The following is a 15,561-nucleotide window of genomic DNA, read 5'->3' as shown; positions in this document are numbered from 1 at the left end:
GGGGCATTACTAACTAGAGATGGATCAGATGATATTCCAGAGCTCTTCCAACTTTAAGAATCCAAGCTACTTTTGACTAGCAAGGAATTTGGATTATCCCATCCTCTGCTTATTGGTCATGTGACCTTGAACATATTAATTAACTTTCTTTTCCTTTTTTTTTTTGTTGCACCATGTAGCATGCAGGATCTCAGTTCCCCAACCAGGGATTGAACTCTGGTCCCCTGCAGTGAAAGTACAAAATTCTAACCACTGGACCTCCAGGGAAACCCCTGTTTTTTAGCTTCCTGATCCTTCATTTCCTCAGATGTAAAATGAGGTTATTAACATCTACCCTACTTATCTCCTAGGGTTAGTAGAAGCATCCACACAAGTAAGTCATGCTTCTTGGTGAAGTCACAAAATTTTTCCCAGCTCTCTCGGTCCTCTGCCCACAGTTCCTGGGTGGCCAGGAGACAGCCTGACTGGCATATTCCATGGGTCCAAACAGAGGTCACAAATGCTTAAGGGGTCAGCACTAAATACAATTTCACTGGCCATCCTCCATCCTTGCTCAGCACTTGGCCCTTTCTGGCTTCCCCATCCCTCTGTCTTCACCCTTCCCTTCCTCCTTTCTCTTCTGCTCAGTCAGCAGGCACTTCTGAGAGAGGACTATTTCTCAGACACCCTGCTGGGCCAGGGAGCATGTGAAAATTACCTAGTCCTGCCAGCATGTCTTGCCTGGTGCGGGGAGAACACAGAAGAAGGGTTGTGCTGGGGCTCCCAGGGTGCAAGCCTTTGTGGGGGCAAGGCCGGGAGGGCCAGCTGGACAGTGTGTTCACCAAGAGTAAGACATTTGAGACTGTCTTTCAACAGACTGGTTTCCAAGTACAGCAGGACAGCAAAGGGCATGAACACAGAGCACGTGGTGGTGAGCGCTTCTCTGCCCCCAGTCTTTAGCCAGCTCCTTCCCTCTAGTCAGCTCCACCCGCAGCTTCCTTCTAAGCAGGAGGATTTGGAAACTAGAAACAGTTCCTGGAAACACTGCTGCTGGGTCATTGAGGTTGTAAAATACTACTGTGAAATAAAGACAGTAATTCTCAGCCCTGACTGTACACCAGCATCACCTGTGGTTTGTTTTCGGTTTTGTTTTCAATTCACATTTCCTGGCCCCACCCTTCATGTACTCTCATTCAGTAAATCTGGGGCAGGACTCTTGAAATTGATGTGATCTGCTTGGAGGTAGAAATATTGTCTCACTTTTGTTTTTCCAGTTCCCCTCTAAAGACTGCACTTGTTTTATTGCAGGAGGCCTAGGATCCCCTAGTCAAGAGTCTCACTTAACTGCAGTTTTCTAAGAATCCTAAAGACGTAGAAGTTCCAAAAAACAGAGGAACCATGGTAAGATTAGGTGGTATTAGTCTGGCCTTCATTCCCAGAATGGGAGAGAATAATGATAAGCAGTCCATTAATAAATCTTCTGTGAACCTCACTTCCCTCATCTGTGAAATGGGAATAAAGCCAGCTCCTACCTCATAAGATAGTGGTGAGCACAGAGAACATAATAGCATGTAGTAAGCACTCAGGAAACAATGGCTAATGTTATTGAGGCAGTGAGGTCTGTCTGGCAGTTAAGGATGTGGGCTCTGGAGCCAGGCTGCCTGGTTCACAGCCTGCCAGCCACTCTCATATAACCTCCTTGCCTCAGTTTCCTTTTCTTTACAAAAGGGTGATAATAACTCCCTCACAGAGCTGTTATTAAAGGAATGAATAAGGGCTTGGCACTTAGATCAGTACTGGTCTAACCACACCAAAAAATACTAGCATATATCACGACTTGTGCTGTGACCGCTAGCTGCCTCATGGTGTCACTATTGGACACTGGTCCTGCTGCCTCCTCAGCTGGTGCCCACGATGCTCCCAGCAGCTTTTCAGGCCCAGCCCTAGCCCTTGGAGAAGGAACCACTGCCTCCTGCTTTGCTAACTGTGATCTCCGAATACAGCAGTTCACCTCCACAGCCTCCTTCCAGGACACCAGCTGGCTCCACAACACTGAGTTAGACCGGTTCCAGCCCCACCAGCTGGCAGAGCCAGAATCGCCTCTCTTACCTCCCCTGCAACGATCTACCCGAGGGTCCAAGGTTTCTTTGACCATCTTGGAACCTAAAGCATCTGAGCACATCCCTTTCCCTAAGAAGGCTATTCTTTTAAAAGAAGTCATTTGGGCAAGTCGTGGGGTTCCCATGCCCCTCTTTGCTCAGAAGGCTGTCTGTCCTCTGTGGCACCAAATGACTGGTCCTCATTAGGGAGATAAAGCATCTGAGCACATCCCTTTCCCTAAGAAGGCTATTCTTTTAAAAGAAGTCATTTGGGCAAGTCGTGGGGTTCCCATGCCCCTCTTTGCTCAGAAGGCTGTCTGTCCTCTGTGGCACCAAATGACTGGTCCTCATTAGGGAGATTCCAGAAGAGATTAGCAGGTGCGAACACATAACCTTCTGATGAAACCACTGCCGGGGTTTCTAAAGCCCTTTTTTGTGCTTTTTATTTTTTATTTTGTTTTATTTTTTTGCTTTTTAGAGAAGAGAGGAGAACCCCCCCAACATCTACCCTCTGCTTAGAAATTATATATAATTGTTTTAAAACTCCAAGCGTGATTCTGATATGCCGCCAGGGTTAAGAATCACTAAAGTAAGAAGACAGAGACCGATTGATTATTAGAACTCACCTGTGCCAGTGGAAAACTGGGGACTTACTCCCTGGAGTCTGCCATCCCACACAAATTTCAATCCAAAAATGCCACAGCCAAACGTGTCCCCGAGATCATCTGGCTGAATGATTCCCAATTTCAATGCAGCAGAATCACCAGGGCCTGCCCATCACACAGATCCTCAAGTTTTAAAATTCAGGCGATCTGGGGGTGGGAGAGGGGGGAGGAATCTCAAATCCTTGTGAGATGCCAAGGAAGGGACCTGTGGGGAGGATGTGCGCAAAGAGGGTAGAAGGCTGCCCACACAGTGGTGCCTCAGCAGGGGCTTATGCAAGGCAAAGGGGCTTCTCAGGAAGATAGACAGGAAGGAGTTGTCATCTGTGCACTTCTCAGCATTAGAACTCAAATCTCTTGCCAAATAATATATAGCCCCTATCTGGCTACTGGGGCATATTTTCAGAAGGAAGAAAATATATGTCCAAAGCAGGAATCCCAGTATCAGAACCCTCCGTGGGAGCGGAGGTGAACCCCTGGGAACGCAAGCTGGGAAGACAATTGCTGCCACCAGTCAGTGAGGAAAGCCTCGGACTCCGATGACCTCATGGCTCTTTTCTGTCGCCGGTGACTGAACACACCCTTCCCCTCTGCCCACCTCCACCCACAAGCATATCAGACAGATGACCGCATGAGCCCAGGGGAAAAGTGTTCCCCGTCGATAACACAACATTCTCACGTGCTGCTGCCGCCACTGGCCTCATCTCCCAAATGTCCCATGATGTCAAGCTGAGCAAGCCTGGCTGAGGTCACCGGGAGCTCTCTCTCTCTCCGGAGATGCAGGAATTTTTGAAAAGTTGTCTAAGAGCAAATGCCTGATTGTGCCTTAAATTTTTCCTATGAAAACTTTAGTTCTGACAGGTCAAGTCACTTTTGCCCCCTGGCTTACTGTGCCTGGTTTTGTTTTTCTGCTCAGTGCTCATTGTGAGAAGTAAAATCGCTCCAGAGGCGTCAGGGGAGGCAGCCTGTCCAGCCATGAGGTAAGTGATTGCCCAATCAAACGAGGCTCACATGCTCATGGCCTCTGGATTCCACCCCTCCAAAGGAAGCTTTCCCTCTCTCTCCGAATTCTGTAAGTGATCCCAAGGTGTCACCTTAACCCCAAAGAACTCAGTTAGTGATAAAGAAGTTAGGGGGCCAGAGCCTCCTGGGTATCACTATTTCCATCAAAATACCAGAGGATCTTCCCAAAAAAGTCCTTTCCCCACATTATCAAGCTCTCAAACCTCTCTGATGGCTCCCCAGCCTTCCCCAGCCTCCTACTTGGCTAAATATTTGGGAGCTGAAACAATAGCCTCACTGAAGCAGTGGTGGGCAATTACTGGAAAGTCATGTGATTGCCCGAATTCAACCAATTTGTCAAAGACCATTTTCCTTTCACTCATCACCTCCCCCACGATAAGATAGGGTCCCCAGAGCACAATAATCCTTTCCTGAGATACAATGTAGAGGCTCCTGAGAAAAGAAACAAAAGTGAGGCTAATTTTGGCTTTTCTGGGACTAAAGAAAAGCAGGCAGACAGGCAAGCAGGCCTGGTTCAGTTCGAGGAAGCTGCTCCTTGTTGCCTGTTCCAGGGTGTCTGCTTAGGTCACCAGGGAATTTGGAGAACAATGCAAGGGGGCTGGGTGGGATGGAAACTGAGACCTGGCCCTGGCCACTGTGACTGAAGCCTTGTCCAGGCTCTGAAGAGGTCTCTAGAATGGCAGCCCGTGGCTTCAGACTTGGATATTTTTTAAAATTATAAACTCCTTGCTATTCTTCCTCCACTAAATTATTCATGAATTAAGACTTGGGGATTCCTTACAGACCCAGCCAGTGGTCTTCCGGCTCTTCAGGGCTCTGTGAAAGCCCTGAAGTTGCAGGTGAATGTTGGTCATCGTGGGCCCTTTTTCCTGGGACAAGGACCCTTGACTTTTCTCTGATTCTCAGAGGGACCTGCTGTCCCCAAATGGCATATCCTTCTTGGCAGAGTGTTCCCCCCTCTCCTACTCCACCCCCAGGCAGAACTTCAGTTCTTTGTGGCAGTGCTGGTCAAATTTTCATGGGCATTAGAATGACCTGGGTATCAAGTTAACATGTAAATTCAAATTCCTTAGGTCTGGGTGGGACTCAAGAGTCTGCATTGTTGACAAGCTCTAGGTGATGCGGAGGCTACTGGTCCTGGAGACACACTAGTCAGCGAGCTTGGGGGCAAGCCCTCATTCTCCTTCCAAGACTGGGTCTTGGTTGCGGCCTCCTAACTGATCTCCTGTCCACCCTCCCGCTGGCCACGGGAGTGACCTTGATGCACATTATTTTCTTTTTTTTAACGTTTATTGAAGTATAGTTGCTTAACAATGTTGTGTTTGTTTCAGGTGTGCAGCAAAGTGATTCAGTTCTACATATACATATGTCCTCTCTTTCAAAGCAAATTTCTAGTCATGTTCCTCCCCTTCCTGAAAATCTCTGTGCCTCTCCACCTCTATGTTAAATGAAACACCTCAGAATCCATAAACAAGATGTTCCATGATTTGTCTTCATTCTATCTTTTCTCCCATTGTATCATCCTATGAGCAGCTAATTCCACCCATGCTGGAATACATAAGAGCAAAGACTTGGGAAATGGGGGTGTAATTGTTCCTGCCATTTTGTGACCATCTAGTCTCCAGTTTCTTCATGTGTAGAATGGGAATAAAAATACCTACCTCAGGAACTTGCTAGTGGCCCAGTGTCTAAGACCCCATGCTCCCAATGTAGGGAGTCTGGGTTTGATCCCTGCTCAGGAAACTAGATTCCACATTCTGAAACTAATAGTTCATATGCTAAGATTCCATGTGCTGCAACAAAAGATCAAAGATCCTGAGTGACGCAACTAACACCCGGTGAGTGTGTGTGTGTGTGTGTGTGTGTGTGTGTGTGCTTAGTCGCTTCAGTAGTGTCTGACTCTTTGCAGCCTCATGGACTATACCCCTCCAGGCTCCTCTGTCTATGGGATTTTCCAGGTAAGCATACTGGAGTGGGTTGCCATGTCCTCTTCCAGGGGATCTTTCCCACGCAGGGATCAAACCCACGTCTCCTGCATCAGCAGGCGAATTCTTTACCACTGAGCCACTTGGGAAGTCCCCTGAAAGCAAATAAATAAATATTTTAAAAATACCCACCTCATAGAGTTACCATGAGGAACAAATAAGATAGTGTATATAAAACACTTTGCACAGTACCTACACAGCAAATGCAGTAGCTGTTGTGACTTAATCATAATATGCCCAGAGTTTCATTCATCACATGATTCCCTGCTTGGATTATCCCCCCAGTTCCCCATTTTTGCCCACATCAAATGCCACCTCTTCCTTAAATCCTTCCTGACACTTCCCCCCTCATCACCATTCAATCCTTCACCCAGTTATAACACTATGAGTGATTTCTTTCTGTCTACCACAATGCCCAGCCTGGTTTGGGGCCCTTATTAATAACAGTCATTAGTAAAGTTTTATGAAATTGAATTGTGCTCTTATTTCTTTTTGTTGTCTATGTGTAATACATACCTGTAATACTTATTCCTTAGCTACAATAGACAGTCTGTATTATCTTATAACTGGAGAGATTTATTTGGTTATTTCTTTTTTCCCCCAATTAATTGATCTTCAGTAGTATCCATCACTTCTGCCCTGAAAAGTTGCAGATCTTAAGAGAGTATAGGATTAGCATGGGGCATTACCTTCTGTTGGAATCAATTCACTTAACCAACATTTACTGGCATCTGCCAGTAAATAAATTCTTGTCATGAAGCTGATTGCAACAATAGAGGTGCCTGTAGCCTTCCTTACAGAGGTGTTGGCTCTGGGACAGCTTCTGCCACTCAGAAGAGGACAGGGTCTGTGCTGAGATCTCCCTCTGTAGGGGGGAGGACTCCCGCTGTATGCCCTCAGGGAGCCCATAAATGCAGAGACGCTCCACAATAGACCCCTTAGGTAAGGACCCCTTGAAGCTCTTTTCCAACTCCAAAATGATTTGGGCTAATTTAGTGAAAAATCAATCCTTTTGAGTATTTGTATGCCCATCCAAGCCTCAATTCCCTAATTATAAAAGTCCTCATTCAAACAGTCTTCACAGTTTACAAAGGTCTTTCACATAACACTAATGAGATTGATCTCTGTCACAACTCTGAGAGGTAAGCAGGGTTTGTTTTCTAGATTCCTGTTCTGAAGTTGAGGGGCCGAAAGCTCAGAGGAATCAAAGGATAGACCCAAGTTCTTGTGGCAAGTACTTGAAACTCTCAATACCCATAGCCAGACTGATGACTAGAGGCCTAGAAATTCCTTTTATTGTGATGGGATCCCAGGTCTCATAGCTAGGGAAAGATGGAGTAGGAGAGCAATGCTTACTCAGTGCATTTCCTGAAAGAGAGGAGGGTACCAGGTAAAGTCTCAAGGCCATGGGAGTGTGGGAGACTTCGGGCTAGAGGGAGGGTAGCCTTTCCAGGTGTCAATTACCAGGAGAGAAGACAGCCCTTAGACTGCCTCCCAGACTTTATCCCTTGCTCTGAATTTATAGACCACTATCGGACCTGATGGAACCTTCTGGTCTGCTGGGAAAGAGAACGGCCTCAGCCACATGGGCCCAGGCAGGGAGACAACCAACAGGCATCCCTCTTGAAACCAAGCAGATCCCTTCAGGGCCCCTCTAGGTACAAAAGCCCCTCCACTTCCCCTGTTTCTGTTTAGGGCAAAAGGCTTCAGTCTCCTAGGCTTTCCCTGAATTCAGAAGAGCAGACACAAGCAGTTAGTAATTAGGGTAGCAGAATGTGGAAACAAAGGAAAAGGAGTCAAATGAGAAAAGTAAAGACAATTGTTTCTCCATAAAACAGAGTTTGAGCTCTTCCTCAAGGGATATGCAGAGCAATCTGACATGTATCTACAGGCTCTAATGGCCCCCACCCTGTCAGACAGATGGTGACTACAAGCTGAGCATATAGACCCCAGACTGGTTGGGACCGAAAGATTGATGAGTAAGATTCCCCAAACCACACTGTTACCACCAACTAATCAGAACAAGTCATGGCCCCTGTATCCCTCAGCCCAAATGCTGTCTTTAAAAACCCTCCCCAGACTTCCATGGTGGTCCAGTGGATAAGACCCCTTACTTCCTCTGCAGGGAGCATGGGTTCAATCCCTGGTTGGGATATTCTAGATGCTGCATGGTATGGCAAAAAAAAAAAAAAAAAGCAAGGAGTAAAAAACACTTCCATAAAATAAATGGAAAATAAAATAAAGATTTTGGGTCTTTTGAGCCTGAGCTACCCGTGCTCCTTGCTTGGGGCCCTGTAAATAAACACTGTATGTTCCTTCACCACAACCCCATGTCAGTAAATTGGCTTTGCTGTGTGGTGGGCGAGTGGACCCAAGTTTAGTTTGATAAAACTTTCAGAAAGTATGTGAGTGAAAGTGGGAACAGAATTTCCTATTTCACACATCACAAAGTTTCCCACATCACAAAGTAGATGTGACTTTCTGTGGCTACTTCCCATCAGTTGTCCCTCAACATTTTAGCAAAGCTGTATCTAGTTGGGAATGAGGGACCCTCTGTCCAGCTTGGTAGCAGCACCTTGATTAGTGAGTCCATCCAGGGGAAGGTGACTGTTGGTCACTCTCAGTGCAGGGCCCAACTGCCCTCCCACGTGGATAGGGATGTGTTTCCGTGGATATTTTTAGAATTGGGGGTGATTTTTATTGAGGAAACCCAAGACTTTCTATACATGGGGAAGGTAGCAATTTTTATAAATCACTTCTAGGTACGTTTCAAGGATTAGGGGTTCCAAGTTGTGAGGTCCAGTCCTGACTCTGCTGCCAGCTAACAGGGTGTCTGGGTCAGCACTGAACCTGAGCATCTCTCCTCTAAGAGCTGTAAATCACGAAGGGTTAAATGCTTCAGTCTTCAAAACACATTGAAATCACCTGTGGAGTTTTTTAAAAAAACAAAAAAACCTAAACATGACCTCATCCTCAGATTCTTATTCAACTGGTTTGGTGACACAGGAAAGTGGTATTTTTTTTTTTTTTACAAGTTCCCTCAGGTGACCGACTGCATAGTGACAGTAAAAAAATAGGATGTGTTAATTTCTGAGCTGCTGGAAAGAGCTGGGCAAGAACCTGAGTTCTTGTGTCCATCTGGTCGACTTTCCACAGTGTATTGCACCAGGTGGCCCTTCCAACTTTAGACTCAAGGCTATGGAAGACCAGAGCAGGCAGTACTATACAGAGACCCGCTGCGGGGCCATGTGTTCCAGGTACACAGCAAGGCAGAGCCATCAGGAGTTCAGGCATCCAGCCTCCAAGTCAGTGGCCCTGTATTACCGCCACACACCACTGGAAGAAGCCAGGGGGATTATTAAAGAGAAACCAAAGTTCTCCCCGCCCCCATAAGGCTTTCACCTAATGGTGTTTTGGAGTTCAGTGAATATTTCTTCATTCCTCCTGCACTTGATAAACAAAGTGGCCCAAGCCCCAGAGAAGCAGTTTGTTACTACCCACAGATGACAAAACTACAGGTGAAAAAGTTGAGACTTGCCCTGGTCACACAGTACAGTAACAACAGGGGCTGCATCCTGGAAACAGAAGCTCTTGTTGTCCTGGAGGAAAATCTCTTCCTTTTCATCATGACTTGGGTGTTGAGAAGCAGCAAGTCTTAGCTGGGTAGCTCCATGGAGATCAAAAGCACTCCTGCCTGAGGGGCTCCCACCCTCTCAAGTCCCAGCAAGAAGAGAAAGCATGCCCCAGTCTTTGCTGGGGCTTCAGCTTCAGCGAAGCTGGCAGCTCAGCTCTGCGGCTGTGTTTTGGCACCTCGATATTTCTCACATGTTTATCAAGCCCTTTCACATCTTGTCCACTGGTTTTCCCCACCCTTGTGTTCAGGCACGAGCTCTCTCAGCTGTCCCCAGAGGTCCTCTCTGCATCATTCCATCCGGAAAGACAAAATGACAGGAAAGCACCCATCAGGGGGTGGCGAGGTGATGAGAAGGGAAAACGTTCAACTTTCAATTTTCCTGTGGTCAGTGGAACCATCGCTGAGGTGCTCCACTGTGAAACCATGCTGTGCCGAAGTGGAAATTCTGCTGGCTCCCACAGAGTGCTGCCTGCCCATCACTACATATACAGATATGGCGTGCTGTTGACCAAGAGTGAGAAGACCGTTGTCGTCCAAATCCAGTATGCCATGAGATTGCTTTTTAGCTTTGCTCAGTGGAGAATCATTTTCGAAGCCCTGCTGTTGTTTCCCTACCCCTTCCCACTTGGCTCTAAATCCATTAGCAGCCGAAGACAATGTGCATCAGGGCACATTGACATGTAGCCAACAAAGAGTCTGTGCAGCCCAGCAAAGTGGCTTTGTGTGCCTTGGCTTTGATGTTCCCAGCTGATGCTTCCCTTTTGGGAATCTTTAGACTCTTCATCTTTGGAAGGTTATTTGGGCTGATGGGAAATCGGATAGACCAAGAACACCATCCACAAAGCCCTGGGCTAGAGTAGCCAACACAGTGACACATCTCTCTCAGTTACCTGCCCTTTAGCTTTCTGTCAGCACTGCTCCTATCTGGCTTTACCTGACCTCACCAAGCCAGGCATGGTAGCCACCCTCCCAGATGACCCCTAATATCTTCATCTCTTAGTATTCACAACTGTGTAGTCCCCTCACATAATGAAGAGGGCTGATCCATGAGACCAATAAGATATTGCAGACCTGATGGTGTCGGGCTTCCTAAAGTGAAGAGTTAGTCGTTCAGTTGTATCCAATTCTTTGTGATACCATGGATTGTAGCCCACCTGGATCCTCTGTCCATGGGATTCTCCAGGCAAGAATACTGGAGTGGGTAGCCATTCCCTTCTCCAGGGGATCTTCCTGACCCAGGGATTGACTGCAGGTCTCCGGCATTGCAGGCGAATTCTTTACCGTCTGAGCCCTGGGGCTTCCCAAACAAGACTATTAATAAAAATTTCAGCTTCCAATTTGGGCCACTGACTTGCTCACTTAGAGAAGCCAACTGCCACATCATTAAGGATCTTCAAGCAACACCATGGAAAGACCAAGTTGGGAGGAACAAACCTCCAGCAAGAACTTGCCAGGCACTTGAATGAACGATGCCAGAAGCAGATTCTTTAGTTCCAGTTAAGCCTTCAGATGATTCTAACTTCTCAGCATTTGAGTCTTCAGCAAAGACCCCAGACAACAGAGATAAGTTGTCTCTGTTGTGTCCTGTCTGAATTCCGGACCCATAAAAATAATGGAATAATAAGTCATCACTATTGTTTTCTGACAGGAAGGTATGGGGGTGATTTGTAAAATCCCTCTCAGCAAAGATTCTCAACTCTGTGTTTTAGGTTGAGGGAAGCCTCAGATCCTTGAAGAGCTCTGTGGGCACTTTTCTCCATAGGTCAAACACTGCAGTAGGAGCTACAGCCACAACACTGGGGTCCCTAATGCAATGGGGATGATAGGATCCCCAGAGTGGCAGATACGAAGTGATAGTACTTCATCACAGAAGATGGGTGTGGTTATCATAATGGACAACTGAGCCAAGGCAGTCGTCACAGCAGTCTGAGTCACAGAGAACTATGACATTGGGTTAGCAAATCATGGTCTCTTTGGGGAAGAGTGAGAGAAAGATGAACAGTGTAAAACTTTGGCAGTGCACCAGAGCCCTTCTCAAGGGAACTGGCCTCCACTTCATTCAAGATTCCTTGCCCAGTAAACTGGCTCAAATCTGGGAATTGAGTGAAGGTTCATCATGACTCTGTTTTGGTGGTCTAAGATATACTACTGTTCACTCAGCGTAGAATTCCTATGCTTATCCGTAGGCAAGGGTCTATGCGGATCCACAGGCTGTGGGCAGTGGTTGGGCTGAATGGGCAAGAACCTGAAAGGAACATTATTGGAAAGGTAGGGACAAGGAGGTCCCAGCAAGGGGTCAGTGTATAGCCATCTCTGAATGGGCAAAAGCTGTGAAGATATTTGTAATCCATGTGAATGCTCACCAAAGGGTAACATTCGCAGCGGGGAGAGTTGGATGGAAGCCCCAGGGCTCAGACAGTAAAGAATCAAGTGGATGGGGTAACACATTCTGTGGCTGTCAGTCAACTTCTTTCTTCAATCAGTCCTGTCATTGCCTAACAGGCTCATAAACAAAGTGGGAATGGTGCCAGGGATGGAGATTATGCATGGGCTCAGCTTCTCATCACGGATACTGACCTGGCTATGACCACTGCTGAGTGCCCAAATTGTCGGCAGCAGAGACCAACACTGAGATCACATTATGCTTCTGGAGAGATCAGAGAGCTACTTGGTGACAAATTGATTACACTGGGCTGTTTCCATCATGGAAAGGCCAGCACTTTGTTCTTAGTCAATAGTCACTTAATCTAGACATGGATTTGCCTTCCTGACACACACAATGCTGCTGCCCAAACAACCATATGGGAATGTACAGAATAATTTATTCACCATCTCATTACCCCACACCACACTGCTTCTGATCAGGACACTTACTTTATAGCTCATGAAGTACAGCAGTGGGGTTCTGCTCATGGAATTCATTAGCCTTACCATGCTCCCCATCATTCTACATCTGCTGGCTTGAAAGAATGTGGGATGGCCTTCTGAAGACTTATCCATAGCACCAGCCAGGTGGCAGTATCTCATGAGGTTGGCACAGTGTCCTCCAGCAGGCTGTGTATTCTCTAAATCAGTATCCAATATATGGTACTGTTTCTCCCAAAGCCAGGATTTCTGGGTTCAGGAGTCAGGGGGTGGAAACGGGAGTGGCTCCAGTTACTGAATCCTAATGATCCACTTGCAAAATGTCTGTTGTCTTCCCTTGTGACCTTAGGCTCTACTGGTCTAGGGAGCCTTAGTTCCAAAAGAAGGAAACACAGCAATGATTTGAGCATATTTCACTTTTTCTTGGAACTTCCAAGATTCCAAGATAGGTATTTGAGAGACAAAATGGTCTTCACTATGTATCAACTTGTCTAATTATAGTCCCCAATTATTCAGTCAAGCATTGATCTAGATGTTGGTGTGAAGGTATTTTAAAGATATGTTTAAAGTCCTTAATCAGTTGACTTTAAGTAAGGGAGATAAGGGTTTCCCTGATGGCTCAGATGGTAAAGAGTCTCCCTGCAATGCAAGAGATCCAGGTTCAATTCCTGTGTTGGGAAGATCCCCTGGAGAAGGAAATGGCTACACACTCCAGTATTCTTGCCTAGACAATACCACGGACAGAGGAGCCTGGTGGGCTATGGTCCATGGGGTCACAAAGAGTCAGACACAACTGAACGAGTAATCCTTAAGGGAGATTAACCTAGGTCATCAATTGGTTTGATCAGTTGAAAGGTCATTAAGAACTTCTTCCTTAGAGAATCTGCCCGAGAGTTCAGCCTACCTTCCCAGATTGTCTGCAATCTGGATTTCAGCTTTGCCCAACCAGCCCCCACAATTGCATAAGTCAATTCCTTGCAATGAATCTCTTACTATATTAATATATGTCTCCTACTTGTTCTTCTCTACTCGAATCCTGGTAGAGACATTAGAAGCCCTCTTTCCAAAGCCCCTCCCATTCCCCACCTTCCCATTCACAGGAGAAACCTAAGAATTAAGATAGCGTGGGCTCATTTTCTCAAGTTAATGGAAAAGGATATTAAAATGAAAATTATAATGAAAATGTAAACCTAAGAAGGCAGATGGATCTTTGTTCCTCTAGAAAGTGAAAGATTAAAATCAGGTTAACCAAAGGAATGTAATGTAAACCCATTGAAGCTGAACTGATCATCTAGAAAGTAAAAGATTTAAAGCATGTTGACCAAAGGAATCTAATGTAGACCCATTGAAGCTTAACTGATCCTTTTGTTTCTGGGTTGTTTTTTTTTTAATTGAGATACAATTGACACATAACATTGTGTAAGTTTGAGTTGTACAGGTGTTGATTTGATGCATTGATATGTTGCAGTATGACTACCACCTTGGTATCAGTGAACACCTCCATCAAGTCACATAATTACTTTTTTTTTTTTGTAGTGAAAACAGTGAAGATCTGGTCTCTTAGCAACTTTGAAGTTTATAACACAGCAGTGTTGACTATAATTACTATGTTGTGCATTAGATCTCCAGGCCATATTTATCTACTAGTTGCAAATTTGTAATCCTTGAGGTTCAGATGCCTCTGATATTTTTGTTTGTTTTCCTAACATATTTGGAGGAAAGCAAACCGAACTCTGAAATGGGAATACTTTTTGTTCTGGGTGTCTTTCATTTCCGTTGCTGGAGCCACCTCTTCTCCATACCCAGAGGCAGAAAGTGGAGAGAAGACAGAGAGATGCTGGAGGCTATATAATTTAGACACAGGAGGGGACTTGAACATGTGTTTGACTGAATGTTGGTAATTCAAGAAAATGGGGTTGGGAGATGCAGGGACTCTCCGGGCTTTAAAAAAGAAAGAGGAAATTTGAGAAGGGAGAGAAGGCTGATGCTAGGAGAGGAAGGGTCATTCACACGGTTGAAGGGCAAGGCAGTGAGGCTCCAGACTTCTGTCTGGGGCAAAAGGACAACATTTGAGAAAAGAGATTCAATGCCAGACTTTCCAAACTCCCGACTTAATATGGTTCACATCCATCAGTGGAACTCTGAGTAAAGGACTGCAGGACTGCTCACCCTTGTTCAGATTCTGGTGTCTAACACAGGAAGCGAGAGAACCACCCCCACCCCCACCTCCAAGATCAGCATCAGAAATTAGAAACGCCTGCACTGAGGCTGCCAAAGGGGCAGTGACGGGGACAAAAGTATAGTGCCTTTCACATTGCCCTTTGCAGAACACTGGGTGGAAGGCACAGGGCGACACATTTCAGTTCTGCCAAAAAATACGTTTTAAGTGCTCTTTCTGACTAAAGGGAAATGGTCTGCCTTGGAAGGAAGTGAGTTTCTTGCTTCTATAGGTATTAGTAGATACAGGTGACCACCTAATATGGGTGGTGTGGAAGAGAACTCTGCTGGGTTATATTTAACAGTGTAATTCTATAGTTATTGAATGATGCAGATACTGAGATAACTTTAAGAATATTTGGAACCAGGACAAGGAGATTTTTTTTTTTTTAATAATCCCAGAGTTAAAACTCATCACAGAGAGTCAGAGATGGCTAGGATCTTTAAAATCATCTTGTCCAACTCTTCCCCTTTTATTTAAATGGAAAAAAGTAAGGCCCAGAGACAAGTGACAAGCTCAAGGTCACACAGCTGGAAAGTGGATGATCTGGACTAGAACTTGCAGCATGTTTCATCTCTCAACATCTTTGCTGGTCTCATTATCAAATCTGCCCAGCAATATCTGGAAACTAGCCAGGAAAAAAAAATTGGAAACAATTAAACCTTGACAAATGACAGCTTCTTCAGATATCATTTAAACACAACGAAATATAAGGAACTCAACCGCTGAAACTCCTTGATAACATCAAGGAAAAGGAGTCATTTCACATAAATCTCAGAGATGATGTCATCCAAAACACACTAGCAGTTAGTGGAAGTTCCAACTCATTATGAAGGAAATGATTCTTATAAATAGTTTTGATCTGGAGATACTGTTTGGCGTCTTCAAATCATAGATTCTCGAAATAGGAAGACCTACAAAGAGGTCATCTAATCCAGGGCACACTGATCCTGCAAATAATGGGCAGGGTTCATGCTACTCTCAGCTTTGTGTCTCATGGTACCTTGTACCAGCAACTACTCTAGCATTTTGCTGGAGTACACAAAACTGAATGAAAGTTTTTTCTTCCAAACTGAAAATAGTTTTTTCCCTCCTA

This window comes from Giraffa tippelskirchi, chromosome 2, assembly GCF_054371585.1.
Source record: "Giraffa tippelskirchi isolate mGirTip1 chromosome 2, T2T-mGirTip1v1.2.pri, whole genome shotgun sequence".
NCBI classification, from domain to species: domain Eukaryota; kingdom Metazoa; phylum Chordata; class Mammalia; order Artiodactyla; family Giraffidae; genus Giraffa; species Giraffa tippelskirchi.
Note: the sequence above shows the minus strand (reverse complement) of the source record.